Genomic DNA, 27,940 nt, shown 5'->3' on the forward strand with positions numbered 1-27,940 from the left:
CTGTCATTTATAACACACCTCCTTTAAAGAACTGTACTCTGGGCCCGATTTCTCTTTCCCTATACTTTCAATGCTACTTCAATTTCTTTCTCACACAATAAAACCCATTCACTTTGAAAACCTTCCAAACACAAAACAAGTCAGCTCTGCTTCTAGGCTCCGTCTCACTTTCTTTCCAATCCTCTACTCTTTCATTTTAGGACCATGTTCTAATTAGGCTCGTGCATCAGTTCAAGCCTGGTTTCTTTTGAGTTCATGGCAATGCTCTCCTATGGTGGGTCCTTAAACAGGCTAATAAAATCATAGCGAAAACACTGTCTACAACTTCATGCTGCAGCGCAAATATTCATCTATTGTCAGCTCTATTTGCAGGCAGCAGTATTTTCAAATATTAGCGAGCCTCTCCAAATCTGATACAATGCCAAAAAAAGCATCATGATACACAATTAAAGTACTGTGTTTCCACCCTTTTTAGTCAGGGCCAGTAAATAGAGTGTGTGTCCACATGTGTGCTATGCACCCTGGAAGTACACAGACACCACTCAGTCCTGTTTGCACTTCTATAATTGTGCTCATTGAGTCTGTTTCTTCCTCAAGTGCTAACAGCAGGCTAGGGTGATGGATTGGTTTGCAAGCGCATTCACTCTCCGATGGTAAACCCTGCCAGCAAGTTGTGAGTAATTACAGAGCGGAGAGAAGAAATAAGTCCAAATTTGAAAATCACCTTCAACACAGGCAGTTATGTCTTCCATCACCCAATCCTTCTCCAGACACTGCCCACTTCTTGATTTCCTTTTACAACAAGAGTCCTTCAAAGTTTTGTCTCTCCTTCCTGTTTCCAGCTTCCTGTTTCCAACTTCCTGATCGCATGAATTCCAAGCTCATGAATTTCCTCTGATCCAGCTTTGACAGCCACCACTCACCAAAGTTGTTCTACTGAAAGTTCACTGCCTACTCCCACATGTCTAAGTCCACTTTCAATTCTCAGTCCTCCTCATGTGTGGCTCATTAGCAGTGTTTTCCAAAGCTCATCATGTTTGGACATGTAACACATCCAAAATGGAACTTTTTAATATTCTCCCCCCACCCTGCTATTTGCTGCCAATCCTGCTCCTAGTCTTTCCATCTCAGTTAATGTCAACTCCATCCATCTTTACGCTTTGGCCAACGAGCTTAGAGTCACCCTTGATTCCCCCCACACTCACATTTGAGTTTTCAGCAAATCCTATCACCTGCTCTTATCACCTCTACTCTGACCACCTAGGTCCAAGTTACCTGGTCCAATTTCACCTAGATTATTAAGACGGACACCTGGCTGGTCTCTCAGTTTCTGGCAGATACATAAACATCAACTCCTCAGGACTCTCTATTTTTCACCAACTGTTAGCCTCAACTTGGTTATAAAAATATTTTGAGATCAAAAGCATTGTGACCTTCCAGGAGACGTTTAAGCCTATCCATTGTCATCTGGTGAGAACATTCTCAACTGAAGTAAGTATAGAAGAAATGACTTTGAATCATTTTTAAATGTTCTTGTGTTTTGGTTTTATTTTCCTTGCTTCCAATTCTTAGGGGAAAAAAAACATCAACATAAATTAAGCTTAGGTCTGCTGCAAGGGAAAGGAACAAGTTCTTCTTTGTACAGTTTTGAGGGTAATCTCCCTTCATCCATATTAATATATGGATAACTCCCTATACCCTTCCCAGTTTCTATTCCATGTATATGAATTAGCTCTATGTTACTTACCTAAGAATTTAAAAGGGCAATAAATTAACTCTATTGAATCCCATTTACAAATAGAGGCTAGCATAGCAGCCCTGAAAACTTAAAGCAGGGTTTAATTAGCATCAAACTATTTTTACTTGTCAAATGTATAATTATGCCACTATTATTTTCAAGAAAGCAAATTTTGTGATGTAATATCATTGTCAACTCATCCTGCTATAAAGCAGTGGTTTTCAACTGAGTGCAATTCCTGCCCCCTTTCCCAGGACATTTGGGAATCTGTGGAAACATTTCCTGTTGTCACTATGAGAAAGTGGGGTGGGCGGCGCTACTGGCATCTACTGAGTAGAGCCCAGGGATGCTGCTAAACATCCTACAGTGTGCAAGACAGCCCCTCTCAACAAAGAATTACCTGGCCCAAAATGTCAAGAAAGTGTCAAGTTTGAAACACTATGATTTACAGTTGAAACATTTATCATTCCTTGAGACCATGGGGTATACATTCAATTAAAGTAGATTTAAATTTTATGAGCAGATTTTTGGTTTTTAGACTTTTGGTGCCTTTCATCGAAGACACAGTTTATACAATTTCATTCCTATGTAAGTCACCTATGTGGCACTAAACCAACTTCTGGAAATATTCTGAGAAAAACTCAGTGGCAACTCATTTCCTGAAACCCTAGTCTGGCACCAAACTGATGCTCCAGAGGTGAATACAAAAGCATGAAGCAAAGTGCACTGCACATAGTAGGTGCTGACAATACCTAGTGATTTACTGACTCCAATTCAGAATGCGTTTGCTATTCAGGTTTTTGGATGGTTTGCTAGTATCTAAATCTATCAACCTGATATAATAGTCAAATACTTTTGGGCCCAGTAGGGTCCCACCATTTCTATAAATGAAAGTGGTGTGAGATGATTTAGGAAGATTTTATTCCAAAATGCTCAAATCAATCTTGATTTCAAGTATAGGTATACGTATAGGCATATGTCTAACTCTGTAACCAGTAGGGACATCTTAAATTGGAAATCCCACATGTATTATATTTCCTACTTTAAGAGACTAACTAAAACATTATTAGCTTCCAGAATGTGGACACTGGAAGGACTAATGAGTATCCAGGGCAACCATTCCTCTCTTATTACAAATGAGGAAGGAGAAGCTCCCAGAGGTTAGGAGACTTTCCAAGGCCACAGAGCTGGTTAGTGGCCAATCCTGGACAAAAGCTCTACTCTTCTGTTGGAGTATTCTGGGATTTTCCCAATAGGCTAATCTTTCTGTGCTTGGCTTGTTTGGAATCAAATTTTCTAAAACTGCTGTGTAAATTTGTGTTGTCTAGTTGATTGTGAGTCTATAAACTTGATCTAAGTCCCTGAATAAGTTTTTTCTTATCGATTTTATCTGAAATTAAAATCATTCCACTAAGCGTGCAGCAGTTCTTTAAAGTGAGCTGAAAATTACTACATACAGATGCAATAAGTGTAATATACAATATACGATACTTAATAAACAATAAATGTTGTTAATTTTTTTTTGCCATAATGGCTTTTGAAGAGTTCTATTACTTTGGGGACAATTCTTTTTTTCCCCCAGAACATCAACTTTTTAACCCCCAAACACACTAAATAAATGAACTATAAGAGGTGATATGTCAACATATCAATTCAGGCAATGACATAACCACCAATTAACTGAACACAACAATTTTTAGTCAAAGGATCCAATAACATGGAACAAATCTCAGGTATACCATGTCTACATAAACCCAAAGAGTTCTGCTTGGTCCTCACACCAAGCAAGAGGGATGAACAGGTTATGGCTATTGGCCACATGTGCCATTTCTACACTTGAGGCACAATCATATTTAACCATAATGTTTCCCCAAAAGTATCTTTTTGTACTACAATTTCACTTGTAAATTTATTTTGAGTACAATGCAACCATAAGCCTTAAAAGGTTGAAAAGTTGGTAAGGAAAATGGGTCAGAAAAAATAACAACCTTCATAACATTATATTTTATGTATAAAATCGATGTATTTATCTATTTAACCTATGTAGTATCGATTTCATCTAATTAACAAATGCATTTTTCTCCTCATTTAATGGTTTTCAGGAATGAATTAAAGTTATTAAGCCAAGAATAGAGTTGAAAGTGATTTGGGATTTTAACCATAAATCTGAGTAGTCAAGCATCACCCACACTCACAATCCTACAGGTCACCCTCCCCTGTTCCCCAGTAGACCTAATTACTAGAATATTTGTTTCCAGATCTTCTCTTTGCCTATCTTCTCTTTATATCTTTTCCTGCCAGCTCAATACTGAAGTGTTGTAACAGACACTTGAAGAATGCCTGCAGTCAGGCATGTGACTTTAATAGGAGGCTCTGGCTGGAACTTTTTGCAATGAAAACCAAATAATTCTGTGTTCAAATGGAAATGGAAATATTTCATCCTGAGTTATCTTTACAAGATGATTCCAGCTTTTACATATGAAAATAACGGTTGAGATTTTTATCTGTGAATTTCTCAGGAGCTCCATTTTCAAACTATGTGGTCTATTTTAAACACACCATATGGATTATGTACTCTAAGAACTACTCTGCACTTAAAAAAAAAAAAAAACTGTGCAAACACAAACCACCCAGTTCTAAAGTCCCAGCTGGCACTTCTGTTACCCATAAGTGCTCTTTTCTGTTTATGTTTCTTACACCCACATGTATATATGTTTGCAGTTGGAATCCTTCACCCTTGTCTCTTAAAAATTCCTTGAGCAAAAATGTGGCTGCAAATGGGACTTTGCTTCATCTTTGCAGGTCAATATTCAGCCCAGCAGCGTGGACAAGGCCAAGACTGCTGGCAGAAGGCTGCCAGTAGAACGTGTGTTCCAGCATCTTCTCTGGCCCCTCTTCCATCTGCAATTACTTGTCGGGTGTTCCATTCACTTGAGGTGCAACAATCTGCTTTTGCCGATGCCACCCAAAGTGATGACCCAGCATTTCCCAAAGCATGAGCCTTACTGGCTGTTAATTGGAGTCTCATGGAAGGAACGGTCCCATGGCAGAAGTGTGGGGAGTCAGAACCTCCCAAGACCTTTGATGCACTGAGCTCTCCATGTTCGTGTTCACTGTGAATATTCATTGGGATGAGTTGGTGGAGTACAGAGTGTTTTGTAATGTGTTTAACTCTTCCTTTTCTCCTCAGTGTCCTACAGGAAGAATATTCCAGAAAACTAATTTTGGAAACTCCTACCAATGTTAACAGCTAAAGGGAACTTCTCAAGGTCTAATACAACATCCCAGGGCATAAGTCTCAAATAAGACATGCAGGCCTCCTAGTCGGCTGCTGGGAAGCTATTTTTAAGTAAGTGGAGCTATTGGCTCATGTCAGGACCCACCACACAAGTGGTTGCTTATTTCAACCCTGATAATGTACTCCCCTGTGACACAGTCAGTGTCACACATCTAGGAGTGACAGCAACCTTTTCAGGGATGGTGAGACATGAGAGGCAATGCATCAAGTAGATAGGAGTTTAACTGTGTCATTTAGGGTTTACGATTTACAAGCAGTAGCGATCCCTCTGTCCCCACTACATGATGATTACCTTGAGAGCGGCACCAGGCTGTCCTGAGTTGCCGTCCTTGGCTCTAACACAAGGACTGGCACACTTGCACACCAAGTGACTATCTGCAGAGTGACTCAGTGATTCAGTGACCACCAGATTTGGGCATTCTGCTTAGTTTTCACGTGTCCCCCCTCCTCTCTGCAATTCCGATCCTCATTTTCACAGATGATCATGGGAATCTGTAGACAGAGGAATCAGAGAGGGCATCTCATCTGCTATTTGTCCTCAGTCCAAAAGCTACCTACAGTAAGTAAATGATCAGCTCTCTTGTATTTAAAAATTCCAATAAAAGAGGCTTCAAGGCATCCTTAGTACTCTGTTCCAGAGTTGCATGACACTCATGGCTAAGAAAATCATCCTCAGTCACACCTTCTATTTTGTGCAACCATCTAAAAGGCACTTGAGGAATGGGGGCTATTTCCCTAGCGGTGTCAAGTTCAACCACACTTTTCCCTAAACACTTTGGCAAAACTACTAAAAGAACAAGATTTTTCTTGCTGCATGATTAGATGAAGGACATTCTCTGCAATCTTGTTTCCCTTCTCACTTTAAAAAATATATATACACACACATACACTCATGAATACATCTGTACACATGTGTGTGCTTTTATGTGTCTGCAAGTACTAATACGATCTGCCTAATCATATATGTTCAAGACTTTAGCCATTTTCATGTCCTCCTTCTCCTGTGAACTTTGTTCATTTAATTAGCCATTGAACTTGATCCATACTGTTCTTGAAATGACACTCATATTCACTGGATCCTCTTCAAATTTCCTACCACTGGTTCTGGACTTCCTTGTCTTTCACTTTGACTGTGCAGTAGGCTCCAAACTAGTAGAGAGATATTTCCAAACTCCCCATCCAGTAGTGCATTCGCATGGCCCTTCGTAACTACTAAAATGTCTCCCAATATATTATTTAACGCTTGTGACAATTCTGTGGTACCAGGCACTATGGCCTCTGGGTACGGATGAGGTCACTGTCGATAGTCAACAATGAGCTCAGTGTCCCACAGCGAGCAATGTGTCAACAAATCATGCTTCCCCCAACCTTGCTTTTTCCCCATGGACCTTAGATATGTTAAAACACAATACAAATTTTAAAGACTGCTAAATAGAAACTTACTAAGTGGGAAAAGGCAGAATTTGTCATTATTTATCATTAAGAAAATTATTCACCATTAAAATCTTTTTTTTATCTTCTGAAATTTGCTAAAATTTTATTTGCAATGTATTGTCAGATTATTCATGTTGCTTATGTGCTTTAAAACAATATGGATTCTATTAGCATTGGATGCAGGCTTTTGCATATACAGAAGTCGGTTGCCATTAAAACCTTAAAATAAGTATCTACTGATCAAAATTAAATATATTCAACTTAAAATTAGTTAATTTACACTTTGAAAAAAATGAAGAGATACTTTTTTTGTGAAGACCTAAGGCATGGGAAAAGTGGTATGTCACCATGAAAGGGTTCTGATACTCCCTAATTGTTGGGATTGGTGGATCTTGCCAAGTAGAACACACAGTGGCTGCTGGGGGCGTACACTCTATCTGTCTAAGGTTTCCTCCCAGCACAGGATGCCTCTTCCCAGTATCCCCAACCCATCAGATCCTGCCCAGCCTCCAAGTCCCAGCTCACATGTCACTCTTCACACTACCCTCCAAGCCTTCTCTGCTACCCTGGGTTGACGCTTCTAACTCCTGTTGGGTAGTCATCAAATTCTAGCCTACACCATGGTTATCTAGCTACACACCCTGCACCTTTAGAGAATAATTCATTCATTCACAGATTCAACAAACAACTTTTCAGCGTTGCTACTCTGACAAGCACTCTTCTGGGCTCTGAACACAGAATCGTAAGAAATAAATTCTGCCTCCAAAGGGCAAGCACCTGCCATCTTCGCCATGTCACATATATTGATGAATAGTGCAGCCGTGGCTGATCCAGCACGTCTGATTGCAGACTCCAGTTTACAGAGCGCTGTTGACTCTTCCCCTCTCTAGTGTAGCCTGAGACTGTAAATCTAACAGAAAGAAACCTTACATTTCAGCCTTGCATTCAGTGTCTAATAGCTGACTGCACTTCAAACAGAGTAGTGCTTCTATTGAGGAAGAAATATCCCTTACATGAGCCCGGCATTCCATTAACCAATCAAAGAAAGTGTTGTTTAAACATGCCATTTCTCCCTGAATTCTTTTCTTAATTAATTATGTAGCTCAGAGTCGTAACAGTAGTGAAGACATCTGTCACAGCCAGAGTTCTTTTCCACCACGGAACTAATGAGGATTTCTTTTTCACATTTCTGTTTGGATATATGAGTGAGTTAATTTTGCAAAGCATGCTGAGTTCAGCAGTGATGAGGGTCCATGGCCTCCTTGAACCATTAGGAACAACTGTCTGAGTGCTTGGGTGCTAATTATAATTGTCAGTCCATCACTTATATAATGAACTCTTCAGAGGGCCTCTTTCCACACCCAGTGTAAATGAATACACTAAGGAAAACAAAGAGCAACAAAGGGAACAAAGGGAAAACAACTTTCAGAACTTTCAGGAGACCCTAGAAATTACAGACTCCATCACTGTTTATATCTTGGCAAATTCTTTTAAATCAGGATTTGAGACAGTTCTCAAGTAAGTCCATAAATTCCAAATAAAAATAGGAAATTGAAGTCATGAAAGGATGTAGAAAGATGTACACATGTATACTTGACGGAACTAAATAACAGGTGTAATTCTGAGCTTCCTGTTGGCCAAGGCAAAAAGAGAATAATGACCAGTAACTAGGTTTTCCTCAGCAGAATGGACCACTTATATGTGTTTTCTCTTTGACTGAATTCCTCAATTAGACATTGGATGGTAGCTTATTCATCGCTGCCTCCCAGTTTGTTAAACTGGATCTCCCATCCCAAGTAGAGGTCTGGGCTCCATTAAATTTGACTAAGTTTCCTCTGTAATTGAAGACAGTATTGTATCAATAACTTACAAATAGGATGCCTGCCTTCCCTCCCGGCCCCCTGTAATCCATTCTTCAGAGAAAAGTTAGAGTGATCCCTCACAAACATAAATCAAAGCATGTCTCTCACATGCTCACCATCCTCCCAAGGGTCTCCAATGCATTTTGCATAAAGTCTAGACTCCTGTACTCTGACACCCGTGGCTCTGTAAGATTTGGTCACTGCCTCAACTCCCACCTCTCTTCCCCTCCCCCAAGTCTGCTTGAAGCAATATGGTCTTATCTCTATTTCTGGAACATACCAAGCTCATTTCCTCTTCTGAGTCTTAGCTCCTGCTGTTCCCTCTGCCTGGAAAACTCCTTCCCCTGATTTTCACATCCTTGCTTCTTTCTTCATTCAGATTTCATGTTAAATTCTCAGGAAGCAGTTTGCGGACCATTACGGGACCAGTCTGCGCATGACTTCTGAACACATCACTAGGTCTTCCTTCCTTCACCACACTTACCATCTGCAGGGACCTCAGTGCCTGTCTTTGCTTGTTTGTCAGTGTCATCACACTAGCGCATAAACCCACAGGATTAGAGGCTTGTGTATCCTGCTTCCTTCTCCATCCCTGGGGCTCAGAACCATACATGACACATGGTGGTGATAAATGAATCAATGCATGAAAGACGATATACTATGAACTGGTCTCATTATAGAAATGAACAAAATGAAAGAGATACATAAATATATCACAGTTAACTCCCTTCCCAAACTATTGGGTCAAGTCCAAATCAGTATTCATCTAATGCAGAGGTCAGCAAACTTTTCTGTAAAGGGCCAGTGGACACATTTTAGGCTTTGTGGGACATAAAGTCCCTGCCTCAACTACTCGGCACTGTCCTTGCAGCGGAGAAGCTGCTATGTGCAGTGCATTAACAATTGGGTGTGGCTCTGTACCCAGAAATACACAAAAGTAGGTGTTTGTTGGATCTGGCCTGCAGACTGCAGTTTACTCACTGCTGATATAACGTGTAGATCTCAGTTAGTATCAGGAAAATAATAGTTCAAAGTAAAAAGACAAATAAACAGACAAAAAAAATCAATGTTAAAAAAACATACAGAGCAAAAATTTCTATGTCTAGAAAAAAAATGAAACCAAGTAATGAATGAATCCATAAGAAGAATAATTTTTTTTTAAAGACCAAACAGTAGCAATGCCAATGGCCACATCATGTTTAGGCCACACTCACAGGCTTCACTCTGACTGTGAAGAGATGACCCTCTCTCTAGAAGATGCTGATGAGACCACACTTGGACAAATGTAGACAGGTCCAGGCACTTCATTAAAGAGAAAACAGAAAAACAATGTCCTAAACATTGGAAAGCTTTCATAGTCACTGGCATGCACTCAGAGGCACATGGCCAGAAAGAAGGCTCAGGAAGCTAATGGATGGAGAATGATTAAAAAGACCTCAAGATCTGTAACAAGGTTGGATGAACGAAGACTACATAGGACATACAGAAGTGCTCACGTAAGAATGCTCGCAATACTGCAGAAAGAAGAGGTATATGCTGTTCATCTAGCTGGAGACTTGAAAACAGGAAATAGAATGAGATTTAGAAAATACATATTTAAGGCCAATTTTCCTATCAGAATTTAGAATAAAAATATTAATATCCAGATTTTTAAAGTCTCTTCTAGTGACTCCAGAAAATGTGCCCAAGAATATAAGTATTTGCATTTATTTAACACTTGACAGTTGTCCAGATACATTTGGACACTCCATTCCAATGTGATCGTTGAGGCAGGCAGGAAAAAGTTGATGATCCCCATTTTGTAGATGAAGAGACAGAGGTTCAGAGAAATTAGTCATTAACTAGTAAGTAGTGGTAGACAGTCCAAGCTTTGAAGATGTGAATTCAAATTATCCAATTCTGATTTGGTCATTTACTAGTTTAAGAAAGAACTTACTCTGAACACCTACATCTTCATGGACTCAAAGAATGTTACACTTGGAGAATTTCTGGCTACACATTAGACTTAACGGAATGATTTTTTAATGTAGCAATGCCTGGGCCCCACCCCAGAGCAACGAAATAAAAATTTCTGGGAGTGGGATTCGCATATCAGTAATTTTCACATGATCTAAGGCATCACCGAAGTTGAGGAACACTGATCAAGTACAGAGGTCAGCAGATGTTTTGTGTAAAGGGCCAGGGAGTAAATATCTGAGGCTTTGCTGGTCATATTCTGTGTCACAGCTACTCAGCTCTGCTACTGCATGGTGAAAGCAGCCATAGATAATATGTAAACAAATGGGCATGGCTGTGTTCCAATTAAACTTTATTTACATGAACAGGTGATGGGCCAGATTTGGACCAAGGGCCGTGGTTGGCCAACCCCGGATCTAGAAGAACCTTTCTGTGGAAGAGAAACCTGGAGATGTTAAATATTTTACCCGAGGTCTCACCCTTCATCAATAACAAACTCAGGGCTGGGCCTCTGCTCTATTCTCACTGGCCTGCTGTGGCTCCACTACCAGCTCTTTCTTGGACTCTCAAACCACAGCTTGGGAAATGCTATGCTTCATTTTCCACAAGCTTAAAACATTACTCTCAGAATAACATATCACTTATTGGAAGGAAGGCTGCCTTGGGACATAGAGAGCTGTGGTTTTGAGTTCCAACTCTTCCACTTACTAGCAGGCAGACAGCTCCCTCAAATCATCTAATGCTAGAGTGTCTGCATTATAACCCAGGGGCAAAAATCTCAAAGGAGATTTTCTGTGTGGATGAAATGAGTACTAAATGACCTGGTACCATGTGTGGCACATAGTAAGTGCTCAATAAATATTTATTTCACAACCTGAAGACTTTTACTATTTTTAAGAGTCTTTTTTTTTTTTTGGTACTTCATGTGGGAAAAAAAATGGAAAAAACTGGAGTATTAGGAAAATAGAAACATGTCACCAAAATTTCCTCTAACCATCAGTGAGAGGAACAGGAACCTATGAAAAAGCGATGAGAAGAAAGATAAAAGGGGTATGCAAAGAAGCTCCCCCAAGAGATTCTGAGGGCCAAGGTCTTGTCCAACCTTGCCACCAACTGAGAATCACTAGCCTAAATTTTGACTAATTTCCCGTCATCCCAGAAGTTGAGAAGAGATGAAGAGAGTATGAAAGATTATATGTTTTCATCCAGAGAGAGAAGATTTAGGGTGTGGCTTTGTTCACTCCATCCTCCTAAATTTGCCTGCTTGAATATGAACCTATGAAATCTCACAATTCATTATTTCCCACTGAATATAAGAGACAGTGTTAGTCAAATCATGAATTTAGGATTTACTTGACATGGTAAGATTGATTTATACTGATACCATTAGTGAGTTTACTGAGTTTTCAAAATATCCTGGGCTGACCATCAAGCTGCCTATTTTCCCATGGAGGTTTAGAAGATATCTGCGTCATCTATTCTAAAGTACTGGGATGGTCTATAAGCAGGAATTGTTAGTTGACTGTACATCCATTTCCTTCCTTCCTTGCTGAATTTCATTTTGAACTGAATGAATTTCATTCAAACATATGTCACTCAAGTGCCATCTTATGTTTCATGCCAGGGAGCCTGAACCTGTTTGTAGCTCTGCTAGTGGGCCTGATTGATCTAGGGGTAATGCATTAGTCTTCTCACCAGCAACTGGATAGCAAATGGGCATGTGACGTTATTCTGGCCAATGAAAGATGAGGAGTCAAGAAGGGGCTTCTGAGAAAGGTTTCCTGATTCTCCTGAGAGGCCAACAGGAGAGACTGTCTCATCTTTCTCTAGAAAGTGTCTTGTTTGTAGGCGATGCGTGGAATTTTCATCCGAAATTAAACCAATCTTAAAGATGACTTAGGCAAATGGTGTCCAGAACCTAGATCCTTGGTGATATCCTTAAGTCACGGAATCAACCACCCTGAACGTGCTCCATCTCTGGGCATGTCCGCATGTGGACTAATACCTCTCCTTATGGTTTAAGTCAGCTTGATTGAGAAGGTCTCAATCCTGAATTCATGCTGCTGAAACCTTTTATCTGATGCTACTTCCTGCATGTGTTTCTCTCCTATCTCTTCCAAAAATCAGTTTTCAGATTAGTTTTTCAAAATATAAAAAAGCATAGAGTAACTGTACTGCTACATTTGGTAACCTGATGCTTCAGAAGAAGAGCAAATAGTCTGGCGTTCTGATGATTTTAGAGGAGAAATGTCCTTTATTAACCAGTTTCTGCAGGTGAACCTCACAGCCAGATGGCAATACACCCAGAGATAATAACCATTAATACGTGGGGAAAATTATGTTTTTGGTGCTCAGGCTTCTTGAATGTACACATATTTGCCTATCTTGCACACAAATGCAGAAATTTTGCCTTTAATCCATCATTTCTAATTTGCAATCAACTGTTCACCACAGCAACCAAATCAATGAGAGCAACTTGAATATATGGCTTCAAAGTAATATAGGTTATAAATTCTCTCAGCTGTGTATTTGAAGTATTTGAATTTCCTGTACTTACTCATCCCACAAATATTTATTGAGCTCCTACTGTGTGCTAGGTGTAGGGAATATAGAAATAAAAAGGGCAAAATCGCTCCTTTAAGGGTATCAGTAGCTATCAGCACTGCCTCACAGAACCAGCTGCAATGATGAAGAAGATGCTCTATACCTGTACTGTCTAGTACAGTAGCCATTAGCCTCTTCTGGCTAATGAATACTTGAAATGTGCCTACTGTAACTTAGGGGCAGAATTTTAAACTTCACTGAATTGTAATTAATTTAAATTTAAATAGCCACAGTGGCTACCACATTGGACAGTGCAAGTCTAGATGGTAAAGACAAGAAAATCAAAGGTGATGATACACTGTTGTCAGTATTACAAAAGAGATGCACATGGTCCAACAGAGTAGGACTCCAGGACTCCAGGGGAAGAGCATTCAAGTAATTTTTGGGCTAAAAGGCAAGTTAAGTAAACACATCCAAGGAAAGTTGACTTTTGAATCAAATCCGAAAGGATAAAGAGAAGTTAATCACTAAGTCCACTTTCTGCTTCTCTGATGTTAAAAATTTGTATTACAATATTCTACCTTGTCATGAAATTAGCATATCCCATTATATTAGTCTAAGCATCTCCTAATCACTAATACACTTCATACATTTATTTCCTTGCATCAAGCATGCTCCCTGTACACATATATAGAGCTTTCCTAAATCCTTGACTCCACATTTAATCCAGAGAAACTTATACTCAACACTTTTATGTTAAATACATAATCCAAAAACATCCACACACCAGTTTGAACCGAGGACCTGCTAACTTGCTGCCAAGGGCAAACTATCAAAGTAATTTCAATTGACGCCATTCTATGTGTGTTTTTCTTTCCCATCTATTTTAAAGATTGGTTTTCAAATTACTATTCAAAATACATATTAGACAAAATTTTATTTCCAGCTATGTAAACAGTATGTGGAGATTCATTTTTCTTTCTGTCCCGTATCGTTCACGGAGACAGTCCTTCCTGAGCCTTGAGCTCCTTCTGAAGCCATGAGGTCCACTCGCCCTTTGGATCAGCAGAGTGCCGACCTCTGTGAATTGATTCAAGGTTCTGTCACACCTGCCATGTTCCCTAAACACAACCTTCCATCTCTCTCCAAGGAGAGGAGCTGGGACTATCTGAGTTTCTAAGTACAGTGTGCTTTAGAGGACTAATAGGTGTGGAATGAAGAGGATGGATGAGGATGCGGACACTGCTACCTGATGAGCAGAATCACTGGGAGGCTCTGACAAGGAGGCAATAGAGACTTAATGACTGTTGCAACTCAGGTGACAGCAGCAGGAATGGGAAAGCCTGAGGCAGAGGTGAGGAGACAATCAGAGGGACAACTATCAGGTTGGAAAAGCACTGAATGCTGGTGGACAGAGAGAGCCAAGGCTTTAAAGTAGGTGACTGCAAACGATCAATGCTGGAGAGGGTGTGGAGAAAAGTGAACCCTCCTCTGCTGCTGGTGAGAATGTAGTTTGGTACAAGCATTATGGAAAATAGTATGGAGATTCCTCAAAAAACTAAAAATAGATTTACCAATTGATCCAGCAATCCACTCCTGGGCACATATCCAGAGGGAACCCTACTTCAAAAAGACACCTGCACCCCAGTGTTCACAGCAGCACTATATACAATAGCCAAGACATGGAAGCAACCTAAATGTCCATCGGCAGATGACTGGATAAAGAAGTTGTGGTATATTTATACAATGGAATACTACTCAGCCATAAAAAGAATAAAATAATGCCATTTGCAGCAACATGGATGGACCTGGAAATTGTCATTCTAAGTGAAGTAAGTTAGATAAAGACAAATGCCATATGATATCACACATATGTGGAATCTAAAAAAAAAAGACGACACAAATGAACTCATCTATAAAACAGAAACAGACTCACAGACATAGTAAACAAACTCATAGTTACTCGGGGGGAAGGGGGTGGGAAGGGATAAATTTAGAGTCTGAGATTTGCAAATACTAACTACTATATATAAAACAGATAAACAACAAGTTTCTTCTATATAGCACAGGGAACTATATTCAATAACTTGTAGTAACCCACAATGAAAAAGAATATGAAAACAAATATATGTATATATATATATATGTATAAAACATTATGCTGTACACCAGAAATTGAGACATTGTAAACTGACTCTACTTCAATAAAAAGAAAATAAAATAAAGTAGGTGACTGGACAAATAGTGTAGTCATTGTATAAAAAATGTGGAGGAAGAGATGGCTTCTTTAGGGGTGGAGTTGGGTTATGCTGGATTTTAGGAGCAGTGGTCTGTGGGAAATGCAAATTTGGAGGCCAATGATACAGAATTCTGAGACATCACTGAGAGAGGTAAGAGAGACGGAAAGGAGAGGGAAGTAAGGCACAAGAGACTAGATAGGGAGTGACCACAGAGATGAACTGATGCTCTTGGAGGTTTTCAGGTCTTTGAAGAGGCGTATGAGAGCCCGATGAAGGTATTAAATGAGATAACTGGAGCAAGGGGAAATCTGGGATGGAGGTGATAAGGAACCACAGGTCTGTGATTCCCAATGAACAGTGGAGAGTATCTTCCAAGAGCGCCTTACTCCAGGAGAGGAAGCATGATGAAATGGCTAAGACCCCAGCCTCTGCCACCAGGTAACCTGTTTTGGAATCCTGACTCTGCCCCTTCCTGGCTGTGAGACCTTGGACAAATTACATTGCCTTCCTGCGCCACAGTTCCCTTCTCTATAAAATAGCAAGAGAAACAATGCCTTGATGTGTCATTGTGAGGATTAAGTGAATGAATACCTGTAACATAAGTAATATATGGAAGAGGTAGAAGAAGGCAGGTGGTCATTGAGAGCCAAAGATCTTGAAGACAGGATAGCTTTGAGTGATGGTGGTGGCAGAAATGGGTATCAGAAGTGAGATGAAGATGGAGGCCCATGAAGTGCTGGAGTTTGAGGAACTGGCAGACAAGTATGCTGAGAATGCCTTCAGCATCAATGTTGATATAAAGGAGAGTGAAGATCAGAAAAAATGGGAGATTTTGTCTTCCTGGTACAATTCAAAATTTTAACATGTATCATTGATCAAATATGCCAGCCTCTAAGATCAGCAGTTTATATATCTTTATCTCATCTTCTGCTCACAAAAATCCTGTAAAGCCAATGCTTCCCTCCTCTTCAGAAAAGAGAAATTGGCACTTGAGTGTTTTATGTATAATGCCAAAGCCGCCACACAGAGGAAATGAAAAGGGGGCCCTGTGAACCTGGGCTTGTCCGCCTACAGCTATGATGGGGGAAAATGAGACTGGAGGCAGCAGGTGGGCCCTCCAAAGTGAAGTAACTGTTGAGCTAAGATGGTGATGGTGAGGGGAAGGCAAGGAAGAAAGAGAGGCCATTCTGCAAGACTGAAGGATCGTCAACATTGCTTTCTGTAGTCACAAAATTAAGAGAGAGCCAATTGGTTTACATCACCCCTTTCTGTTATTGCAGTTACTGAACTGAGAAAGCCTTTTGCTCTTTGCTTTTTCTGGAGAATAACATAATCATTCAGGTTGGGCTGAGTGTCTGACAATGTTTTATGTAGTCTTCTTATTTCCTCGTCTGAAAACTTATTCCCCATGTAATAGTTCCATATTCCTTTTGGAATGTGTAGCATGATCTCCCTCCCTCCCTCCTAGCAACCTGTCTTCTATGATATATACCATTTCATCCCTTTAGCAATTGGGAAATGCATTTCTGGAAGCCAGTCTCTTGGCAATTGATGCATCATTTTTCCATTAAAGAGAGTACTCATGCATTCATGAAGAACTGCAGGTTTAAAGTGTTTGGTAATGATCTCTGGTTGCTTGTCAAGCAGAATTTCTACCTGAACGTGAAAATACAACATTAGTATGATTTGCAACCCTGCCACTGGGTTCCTAATTTCCTCCAGCAACACGGAGTGATTTTTGCTCATACTTAAAATCCATTACAGGTGCTTACTGCATTTGGTCTCCTTTGGAGGTACATCTCCTAAGTCTGACACAGAACAAAGTTTAGAATGTTCTAAATGAGTAATCCCCCTACCCCACAATCTTTTAACTCTGATTTATTCCTAAACTACAAGTATTCATCACTAGTCGAGCTAAAATAAACTAACTCTTATGACATATAATTAAATTACTGGCAGAAATAAAATCTACAATTCCTCCAGAGTACTTCACATAAACATCAGCAGAATAATTGAGCTGAGGTAAAATATTTTGCTGAAAGGCCACCAAAAAAGTCACCTGAAGGAATTTGTTTCCCTAATCTCTGACAATGTTTAATTTTCCTTTCATGATAATTACAGAAAAAATTTCACTTGCGTGTAAAATCCTCTCTTCTTTCAACTCTTCTTTGCCTCCCTTCCTTTTCCATATCTTTACCAGAAACTGGAAATAAAAACATTAGGAAAATGTTTAAGCTCTTAGCTAAATGATAGCCACTCAAGATGTGACTAAAAGAAATTATGCATTTACTCAGGATTCACAGCTTCTAGGTTAAAATTCTACAAAGGGGGAGTGTTACGTTTCCATTCTCTCCATCTGATTTTCCTTTTAGTTGGCCCCCAAACAGAATCGATTATCCCCAAGACTTTGTAACCGGGGCACATGTGGGAGAATAGTGATTTCTCAGCCCCCAATTAAGTAGCCTTGAGGAACACACACACACACACACACACACACACACACACACCACTCAATCACTCCGCACTTCTGTCCGTTCAAGAACTTGTAAGGATGACTTCAGCTCTGTTTTGCTTAGGAGTCTGTCCTGCCTTTCTGTCACTTGAAATTCCAAAATGATTCAGTCATTTTGGGGGCCAGACCGGCAGGCAGTGTCCACACCACATGGAAACTTTTTCAGCCAACTCTTTCAGGGTTCATCACAAAATGAACAACAAGTCAACACAACATTGGGTGGTTCACAAGGCCAGAAATTTTTTCCTCTAAAGTCTTGTGGTATCCTTTTCATATTTACTTCTAAATTGAAAAAACTCTAACTACCACCTCGTTTTGTTGAGAAGTAATTTTTAAATGATCTGGTGGTTTAATCAATTTCCCTTATTTTTTCTCACACTCTTCAAGTGTATCAGTATTCTGCAGGCCACTCTCCTTTCTAAATGCAAGAGAAAAGGATAAAGATTGCACTCGGATTAGAAAAACTGAGATCAACCTCAACTCTGCCATTTATTAGCCACGTGGACTGTGGCTGGGCCTGTAGTTCCTCTGAGCCCAGCGGGCTTGTCTGTCAAACAATGACATAAATAACTAGAGCACAAGTAGAAGATTCAAAGAAATGAGAGTTTGTGAAGAAACTTTCTAAGTGTCAAGATGCTGCACACAGTTATTTCTTATTCAGATACATCTCTGTGATGAAGAATACTTGGCAAAAGAATGCATTGCCCTTCTTCCTCTAGGAAGAAAGGGCACTTTTTCATGTATCAGCACTCGGTGCTATAAGGAAACACGTCTTCCCACTCTCATGTCTAGAAAACTCTCCTTCTCATCATTCAGAACTATCCTAGTCCCGGCCTCCAGAAGGTAACTCCACTCTTACCATTTGGGAGCTCACAGTCGACTAACAACATCTCCCCACAACTTCATATCCTTTCGTCTCTTTGCCCCTACCTTATCCTCTTCTGCCTCTCATCCTTAAGACTCCACCTCTCTTCCTGACCTTTCCCAAGGAGCATAGGTTGCTCCTTGTCACACACCTCCTATGATGTGGGGACAGGGGTAGAATGACTCGGAGGTGATGAGACATTCCCTACTCTCCTCTGCAGCTTCTAGTTTCCTGCCCAGAACCAACATGCAATTCTATTTCTAGTTTTTAAGTCCTTTTCCATATGCTTACACATCTCTCCTTTGCCATTCATTGTTGCTACATTCCAGGACATTTTCCCAGGTCCTCGAAGACACTGAGCACCCACCCCAATCTTCCCTTCTCAGTGGCCATCATCCTTTAAGGCTCTAACAACCTCCATCAAAACCCTTTCTGACACCACACCACACAGATCCTTGTACTTCAGGGCACTAAGAATTCATTTCTTCGGCATTTCCTCTCTGAGGGAGCATCACAATATACTTAACCATTTATTGCTACCAGATCTCAAACTGTGCGAGTCCTCTAATAGGCCCCAACCTCCTGACTTTCCAACTCTTTCAAATCCTAATTCCTCCTATATCTCCTTTCTCATTATGACATCCACTTCCTTGACCCCTTCCGTGCTTTCCCAGTGGATCACCATCTGTGGTCAAATAGGCCCCGAAAGGTATCCATGTCCTAATTCCTGGAACCTATGAATATGTTACATTATATGGCAAAAGGGACTTGCAGGTGTGATTAAATTAAGAATCTTGAGATGGGGAGAGAATCCTGAATTATCCCAGTGGGCCCAGTGTAATCATGGCGGTCCTTATAAGAAGAAGCTAAGAGGATCAAAGTTAGGCAAGGTGATACGAGGAGGGAAGCAGAGATTGCAGTGATGCAGCCACAAGCCAAGTAACATCAGCAGCCTCTAGAAGTTGGAAGAAGCAAGAAACAGATTCTCCCCTGGAGCCTGCAAAGCAACCAGTCCTGACACCACGATTTCAGCCCAGTGAAACTCATTTTGAACGTCTGACCTCCAGAACTGTAAGATACTAAATTATTCTTTATTTAATCCCTTAAATTTGCTACAGCAGTGGTAAGAACCTACTACACCACTCATACAGCCAAATGCCCTCTCAGTTCTGAGAGTGCCAATAGTCAATAATTTCAGTTTTGCCCTTATCCTCACCTTAGAATTCCTCTTGTTTGGGACCCTCCTGGATTCCTGCCTTGCCAACACCCAACCCCGACTGACTGCTATCCTTATAATGAACTTTGTGATTCCCACTCATCAGTTTCTGAATGAGGACGGAACAGATTCCAAACTAGTTAATTGGGATCATTTATAAATCACTGGATTTCAGATTTTTTTTTCCTTTAAGATTTCCAACTAGTGACTTAGTAGCACATGCTACAAATATTTCTGTTCTGCCTAGGATCCATCCACTTCACTGTTAGATGAACCCACCTTTTCTGAGGTTAAGATCATCTACAGTCTCTCAACTTCTCTCCTATCTTTAGCTACTTCTTTTTCTTCCCTCTTGTCTCAAAATCAGTACCTGTTTTCCTTCCCGAGTCGACATCCGCTCCATGTCCCCTGGGTCTCATGTCATCCCTCATATCCTTCAACTTCACTCCACCCGTTTGCTTCTGTCACTGGAGTACAGAAGGAGGGGGTCATTAGCTCTACTCCCATGTGCAGGAAAGCACCATCCAAGTCATCCAGGATGAATCATTCTCTAGTTTTGTCCTAAAGATCTCCAGAGCTAGAAATTCATGTCTTCTTTTACTTCCTCGTACAGTGTTTCCTTGCCATAAAAATCAAGCAGTTCTCAAGCGAGAAAAACTATTCTGTTGTTCAGCCTTTCAGAGACACACAGGAAAAATGGTAAACATAATGACATTAATAGGAATTCTCTGAGATGATGCAGATTGAAAAATTCTATACCAATGTCTTCATAAATATAAAATAATTCTTTATTTTGTTTTGGAAAATAGACTCACTTTTCCCATGAGTCCTAAAGAACTGTGTGTTTCATGTAATAGGCACTAACTAAATGTTTACTGAATTAAATGGTCAAAGCAGCTCATTGAAATGGAAATTTTCCATGAGCTGATCATCACGGGCCATAGAACTCTTACCCCAAATAGCTGGATCTGCCTCCAGAATCTATCTTTGTCTCTGTAAGTTGGTTACAAGATATTATTTTCATCAGTATATAACTTTTATCATATGGCTTCCCATTGTTATAAACAGAATTATGGGCCTTTTGCTGCTGACACTAATATATTCTTGTTATAGGTTTCAAAAACCTCACATTAATAGTTCAAACAATTCCTGCTGGCAAGTGAAGTCCATGGATGAAGAGAAAGAAGCATAAAAGGGAAAAGTTATTTTAGAAAAACAACTGACTTTATGTAGATGTTAAAGATGTCAACATTTTGGGGGAAAAAATCTTGCTTATTTTAAAATGTCTAACATTATTCTAGCCAAATAAATACAGAACTAATATAAGCTCTTGCAGAAATATAATCCTTATGGAAAAGATAGATTTTTTTCATATAGCTATTTACTTTTTCCTTAAATTAATTGCATGTGTATGTAACGTCCACAGACCTACATTTTAAAAACATATTAACTATATTAACCTTTTCAAAATATATATTTTAAATGAATTTACATATATGTGACATATGCAAGCCATTTCAATGTCAGGGTAAAACTATGTTTAAAAACCCAATTTATGAAAATATCTTTAAAAATTATAAAGTTTAAAAAAGAGAAGCAATATGAAGTAGCAAAAAAAGTACATGTATGAGTCAAGCTGATCTGGATCTGAATCTTTATCACTCACTATATAATACTTAACAAGCTTAATCCCATTAATACCAAAAATTGGGTATAATAAGTTCAGAAAATATGAATAAATGATAGACATCATTCAGTAGGGCTAATATATATAATAGTTTGATATCAAGAAGACTTCTATATGTATCTCATCCTGGTTTTAAGTCAAAGAGAAGAGACAATTGCTCAGGAGATGTACAATTGTCTGGAAAATAAAGCATTCCTAATAAAATCCTAACCTAATAGGAAAATGAATTGACATGGATAGGTCAATAGTGCCATAATTACAAAACACAGAGTATTAATGTGTTTGCCTTAAAATAATTCGGGCTAAAAATGAAGCTGTTTTCAGAAAGTGAATCTCAGGTACATTTTAACATTTTACTCTGTCATCATTATCATATGGTATTTGAAGCAAGAAAAATAGGTATATAATTTTGAAATAAAGAAGTGATTTTTTAAACAACTGGTAAAATAATAATGTAATTCTCATCTTCCAAGGCTACTGTGGGGCTTAAATGAGTCACAGCCTCTCCAAAAACATAGGTTTTCCCCTCTTCCTTCTGTTCAAGGACTGGGCCTAATTCTTTATTCCCCAAGAGTGCTCAACACAATGCTTTGAAAAAGGTAGACATTCAATAAATGTTTGCTAAGTAAATCAATGTCTTGAAAATCATTTGACAATGTCTAGTATCTGCTTTCTTCCATGCTGAGAAAGAAGTCCCGCCAAATCAATCAAGTTAATAATTTCCCTTCACATAAGAACTGCATCTCCATTTATTTCGGAGAAGCTTACACTTTGAGTTTCCGAGATTTTCTTTTAAATTATTCATGTTATATGGGGCTTGGGAACCCAGTGGCTTAAAAAAAAAAAAGAGCTACCCAAGTTTAAGAAATAGAAAAGCACATCATCCTAGCTACGCTATTGCACCAGTTTTCAACTATCGGATTGGCCAAAATCTAAAAGGCTTACAACACTTTGTGGCTGGTGAGGCTGTAGGAAACCACCACTCAAGTCCTGCTGGGGCAAGGATGATAATGAACTGGTTCATTCTTTATTGAGGGCAATGTGGTAATATCTATTAAAATTACAACCCCCCCACTTCTGGAAAGTCATTCTCTAGATACATCAGCACATATGAGAAATAACACATTTGTTTCAACATCATTTGTTGTAGCAAAAGACAGGAAGCCACCTTACAGTACACTACTACTGAACTGGTTAGATCAATGATGGTATGTCCACACAGGGGAATATTCTACAGAATGAGAAAGTTCTATATATACCAATAGAGGAAATTCTCTAAGATACTGTCATATGTGCAAGGATAGGGTGAAGAACACTATGTAGGGAAGGCTGTTTTTATAAAGGAAGGGGGTAAAGTAGAATGCATAGATTTATACTTTATACACACAAAGAGGCTTTGGAAGGTTAACAAGAAGCTAATAATTGTGCTTACCTTTTTAGTGGCAGAGGTGAGAACGTTATGACTGGGGAATAAATTGGGAAAGACTTTCAACTGCACATATATATGTTGTGGTAGGCAAAATTCTAAAATGTCCCTCCAAGCTTCCAGTCTCCTGACTACTTACTCAAACACTCACCTAGGTACTGCTGTGGAAGGACTTTGCAGATGGAATTAAGGTCGCAAGTCAGCTGATCTTAAAGTAGGGAGATTTTCCTGGAATATTTGAGTGAGCCCAGTGGAATCACATGAACCCTTAAAAGCAGGAGAGGAAGGGATAGGAGTCAGAGAGATGACGGAAGGGGTGAGAGAGACTTGATCCACCGTTTCTAGAAGAGGTCACGGAGAAACAAGAGAAATAAAGCAAGCAGCTGCTAGGAGCGGAGAGTGTGCCAACTGATAGCCAGCAAGGAAATTAGGACCTCAGTCCTACAACCACAAGGAACCAAACTTTCCAACCACCTGAATGAGCTTGAAAGCAGATTTTCCTCACAGCCTCCTGAGGAGAGCCCAGGTAGCTGATGCCTTGCTTTCAGACTTGTGAGCCCCTGAGCAGAGAAACCAGCCAAGGCAACTTAGATTTCTGACCTACTGAGCTGAGAGATTTTTGTTTTATTTTCAGCTGCTGTGTTTGTGGTGATATGTTATAGCAGCAATGGAAACTAATACATACATGGCTATACTGCTTATCTTTTTATGACAAAGATTTAAAGTTAATGGAACTCCAAATTGACCTAAGATAGCTAAAAATAAGGTTAACGTTCCAGGAGCATAAATATCTAGTCAAAAGTTCATGGTAGTTTTCTTTGTTTTATGTGCCCACACTCGAATAATTTTAGTCTGAAAATCAAAATTTTGATAGAAATCCCCTGGGCAGCAAGTCTGTCTTATAAAACCTGAATGGTAGGCTTGTTTTCCCAAGGGCCTCTGTCTCCTAAATCTAATGTCTTCTCTAAAAACTAAAATGTCAGGATATAAACACAGTTTATTGAATTCTTAGGAAGTTAGTTAGAACTGATAAAATTAAATTGATAGACACTAAGGAGATAGACACTTGGCTTAAAGGAGAATGTTTGCCTTGTCTAATTGAAATGTCTAAAGGTTAAGCCTGCACTTTGTATAACCTTTAATTACACGTTTCTTCCCTTTGGTATTGGGTATGTTCCAGAGTTTTGTTAAAGGAGTTTATTGTTCTTACGTGAGGGAAAAAAAAAACAGTCCAATAAGTGATCTTTAATACAGAACTAAGATGAAAGTTCCAAGGACACCATTTTTCTTTATTATCATTTAGTTTATAGCTAAAAACTCTGTATGAAAACAAAAACCTTCCAAAATTAACTATCTTCTGTGAGAAAAAGCAAAAATCTATTTCCTTTCTAATTTGTTAGAAAAGTTAAATTAATCTCACTGTTGAGAAAAATCTACCAATTGATCTCATTGCTAGGTGAAATCTATTTATTTTCAAAACCATCTCTCCTGTTCTAAGACCTGTGTCCACTTCTTGCTACCCACTGTTGGTCACTGTCGATCCCAGTGGTTCTCAGTGAGGGGCAATTTTGCCCGGTGGGGCACATTTGGCAATGTGTGGGAATATTTTTGGTTGTCACAACTCAGGGGGTTGGAGGAGCTACTGGCATCTAGTAGGTAGAGGCCAGGGGTGCTGTTCAACATCCTATAGTGCACAGTCCCGTAACAGAGAACGGTCTGGTTTCCAAATGTCATTAGTGCTGACATTAGGAAATCCTGGTCTAGATGGATCTATGTAGATGAATCAGTAAGGAATAAAGATGTGAGGGTCTCCATTTAGGAGACATAGGGAAAGCCATGTTAGGACAGGATGGCCATGAAAGGGAAAAGAAGAGAAGAGAAGAAAAAAGAGGAGGGGAGGGGGAGGGAAGGGAGGCAGGAAGGAAGTTCCTTCCTTCAAAATTTCCCAATAACTTAATTGAATATCATTATTACATTTAAATTTGTTACAAGAAAGTCAAATTGAAAGTTTGAGCCATATTTCAAGGGGTTGGAAGCCACACATGACAAGTGACTACAAGGTTGGTAGCATGAATTTGGACAAGATTCCTGGGACACAGATAACAGTTAATACATAGGGAGAAAGGAGGGAGTGAAGGAATGGAAGGGGCAGAGGGAGGGAGGGAAGAAGGAGCAGAGGGAGGAAGGAAGGAGGGAAGGGAGAGATTTGACAAATGCCTACATGAAGGAAAGGGAAAGAGGAGGCCAAAACCAAGTGATCAGAGAGAGGAGAAGGCAAGGAGAACAGAGAGTCACAAAGACAAAGAGACAGTTCTGAGGAAGACTGACTGCTATGGAGCGAGACCACTGAGCAATCACTAGGGAAAGGCCATGACTTTCTCATGTACATCAAAGGTGATCTCCGAGACACAAGCTTTCAGTGAACAAACTTTAAGGAAGATTTCGAGGAAGACTTTTTCTGAAGGAGGAGGAACAGATGTTTGCTTTTATTTATTTATGTTTATTTCATTTATCTATTTTCTTGCTTTTGTAATTTATGACAAGACAAAATGGACAATGGGGCTATGCTAATAAAATGACCATCCAGCAGTCTCAAAAATATCACGGTGCTAAAAAGTCTCCGCTCAAATAACTAGAATTTCAAATAATTTCAGAAAATCTTCACAACTCAAGCAATCCCATAGGAAGAGGCATTTATCACATATGACCTTTAAAGTGAGGCATAAACTGTTTTGTAAAAAAAAAAAAAGAGAGAGAAATAATCTAGCACAAAAAAGACACTCTTCTCTCCTTGTTCCCCTTATAAACTCAGTTGTAAAGTCAAGTTCATGAAATATCTAAAAAACAAAAGGCAATTAAATCTGAACAGTCAACCGGGGCGAGAGGAGGGGAATGCAGAAAGGAGAGTGGTTACACTGGTGTCTGGCAGTGAAGAGAATCAACTGGCAAACTGATTCGGTTTCGTTTGGTTTTTCACTTTTCAGCTGCTTTTTCTGAATGGTGTAGAGAGCTTAAGTCTGACTTCTCCATCTGAAATCAAAATAGACTGACATCACAACTATTTTTGGGGGTAAATCGTAAAAAATAATCTATTCAACTGCTTGCTTCCTGGATCCTGGACTTTTTGGACGGTGAATTGTCGTTTCGGGCCTGAGAAGTCCTTCCTTTACGCATGGCCCAGGCTGCTCCTGGGGCTCCACACGGCCCTTAAGGGGCATGCTCGGTGGCACCCGGGAAGGGATCTGAGAGCTGGAAGGTCAGTGTGGAGCAGCAGACAGGAGTCACTCACATACTTCTCCCTTTGGGAAAGCACAACAACTGGCAACAAGCATAGATCTCCGATTTCTGGGAGGGAGTGTTCTCATGCAGTCTCCAAAAGGGAAGACTTTGGTCCATACCCTTAAGAGAATTTCATTCTAGCATCCTCTTGCCTTTGGGTGAGAGAATCTAGCTGAGTAAGATCTAATAAATATCATCATACATTCACCCTCTTTCAAGTCATTGATGTGCCAGTTTGGGGACTAGAATTGAAGTCCAATGCCACATGCATTTTAGCCCCTGTAGGTTGGTTAGCTTTGCCTTGGGTTACGGTGTCTCATCCCAAACAGGTCTACATGAAATGGTGTGGACAGACCCACATAGTCAATGTAACTGCTGGAAAATAAGTAGAACACCATCCTTCTGATGTGAGGCCTATGGCATCTTCCATGAAAGGGAGAGCATTCTATTCTTCCTGGTAATAAAAGTAGATATGACAGAGAAGATATTCATATCAACAGTTCTCCTTCCAATTCACTGTTGGCTGAGTTCTCTGGCCATGCTAGGCTCTCCCGCTGATTTTGCAAGTCAACAGCCCTCACTCTGTCTATCCAGTCCCCTCCTGCCCCCCTCCAAGACTGACTCAACACACACTTCAGTCTCTCTAATCCCTGCCCATCCACCACCCTGTCCAACATTTCAGAAAGACACCGCAGGATCTTGGCATTTAGCTTGTGAAAAGTTGCCAGGCCTAACTGTATCAATGCCCCTACTGAATGCTCATACAATGAAATTATAGTTTAGTATGAAAAACCCCATCGCTTTCATAAATGCTGTGATAACACTCATTACACCAATAGAGAGCAAGAGAAAGGAGCTGAGACTTAATCCATTTTAATCTTAGCTATTTCCTAATATAAAAGACTGTGGGACTTTTCACATTCTTTTGGAAGGATTAGTGAAGGCAAACATGAATAACAAATTGACATTTCTGAGTTCTGGAAGAGCCAAAAGCAATACAAAAGGAAGGCAGACAGATCAAATTTCGGAGCAGAATTATTTTTCTAAGCAGAGTTTAACAGTTAACATTAGGAACAAATGTTAAACAGCTCTGCACAGTTATTTTTCTTTACCTGGAACACATTTTGCCAAACAGTTAAACTGACAAGTTTTGAAAGACACAGCTTGATGTTATAGAGACAAAGGAACTTCTTCTATGTGACAGGCGCAAGGGAGTTTTTTTTTTTTAAAAGAAGAGTTTCTTGCAGAACAATTTTTATATTCCTCTAGTCATTTTGTTGTCAGAGATACTCCATAGCTAATGATGTCAATTATTTTTTTTTTAGTAAAGAATATGTTGATTCCCTTCAAATCACTGAATACTGGTGTTAAAAGAGATTTTGAAACAATCTACTTTGGCCTCTTCATTTCATCAATGAGGAAAGCAAAATCTAGAGACTCCAAGCCATCCAAGTCACAAAATCAGACCTGTGATAATTCAGGACTAGTGCCCTGTTTTTTGATGATGTACTCAGTGATCTTTTCCTTTACCACTGTCCCTTTCCTAGAGAAGGTCATATTCTATTGTTGTATAGTACTAATTCATTCCTCCATTTATAACCCCATTCCAGTTTGCTTCAATGTATCTTTTTTTTTTTTTTTTTTTTAGTTTCATGGTTTTATTAACACAAATACAATGTGCACGAGCTGTCCATTTGTTTTCTTCGCTGCGCAGCCTGGCGTTGGGACTGGTGACTCTGACGGCCAGCTGGGCTGCTCTCTCCACGATGGCTTTGCGGTTCTTGGAGGAGACGTTGTGAGCAATCTCAGCACGGTAAGATTTGTTGCACATCAGCAACACTTCGAGCTCCTTGACGTTGTGGACCAGGAACTTCACTGGGCAG

The 27,940-nt window shown here is 39.7% G+C and overlaps 1 long non-coding RNA gene across 1 annotated transcript; it reads right to left on the reverse strand.

Annotated features, from left to right (window-relative positions):
- Positions 1-51: 51 nt before the first annotated feature.
- Positions 52-27,940, reverse strand: LOC106730816. The gene is made up of 4 exons (XR_004318192.1): positions 27,786-27,940; positions 5,983-5,989; positions 5,792-5,802; positions 52-64 (listed from the first exon to the last, which is right to left on the reverse strand). It is a non-coding gene; the product is annotated as an uncharacterized LOC106730816 (long non-coding RNA).

The sequence above is a fragment of the Camelus ferus genome, chromosome X, assembly GCF_009834535.1.
Source record: "Camelus ferus isolate YT-003-E chromosome X, BCGSAC_Cfer_1.0, whole genome shotgun sequence".
In the NCBI taxonomy this organism is placed as follows: domain Eukaryota; kingdom Metazoa; phylum Chordata; class Mammalia; order Artiodactyla; family Camelidae; genus Camelus; species Camelus ferus.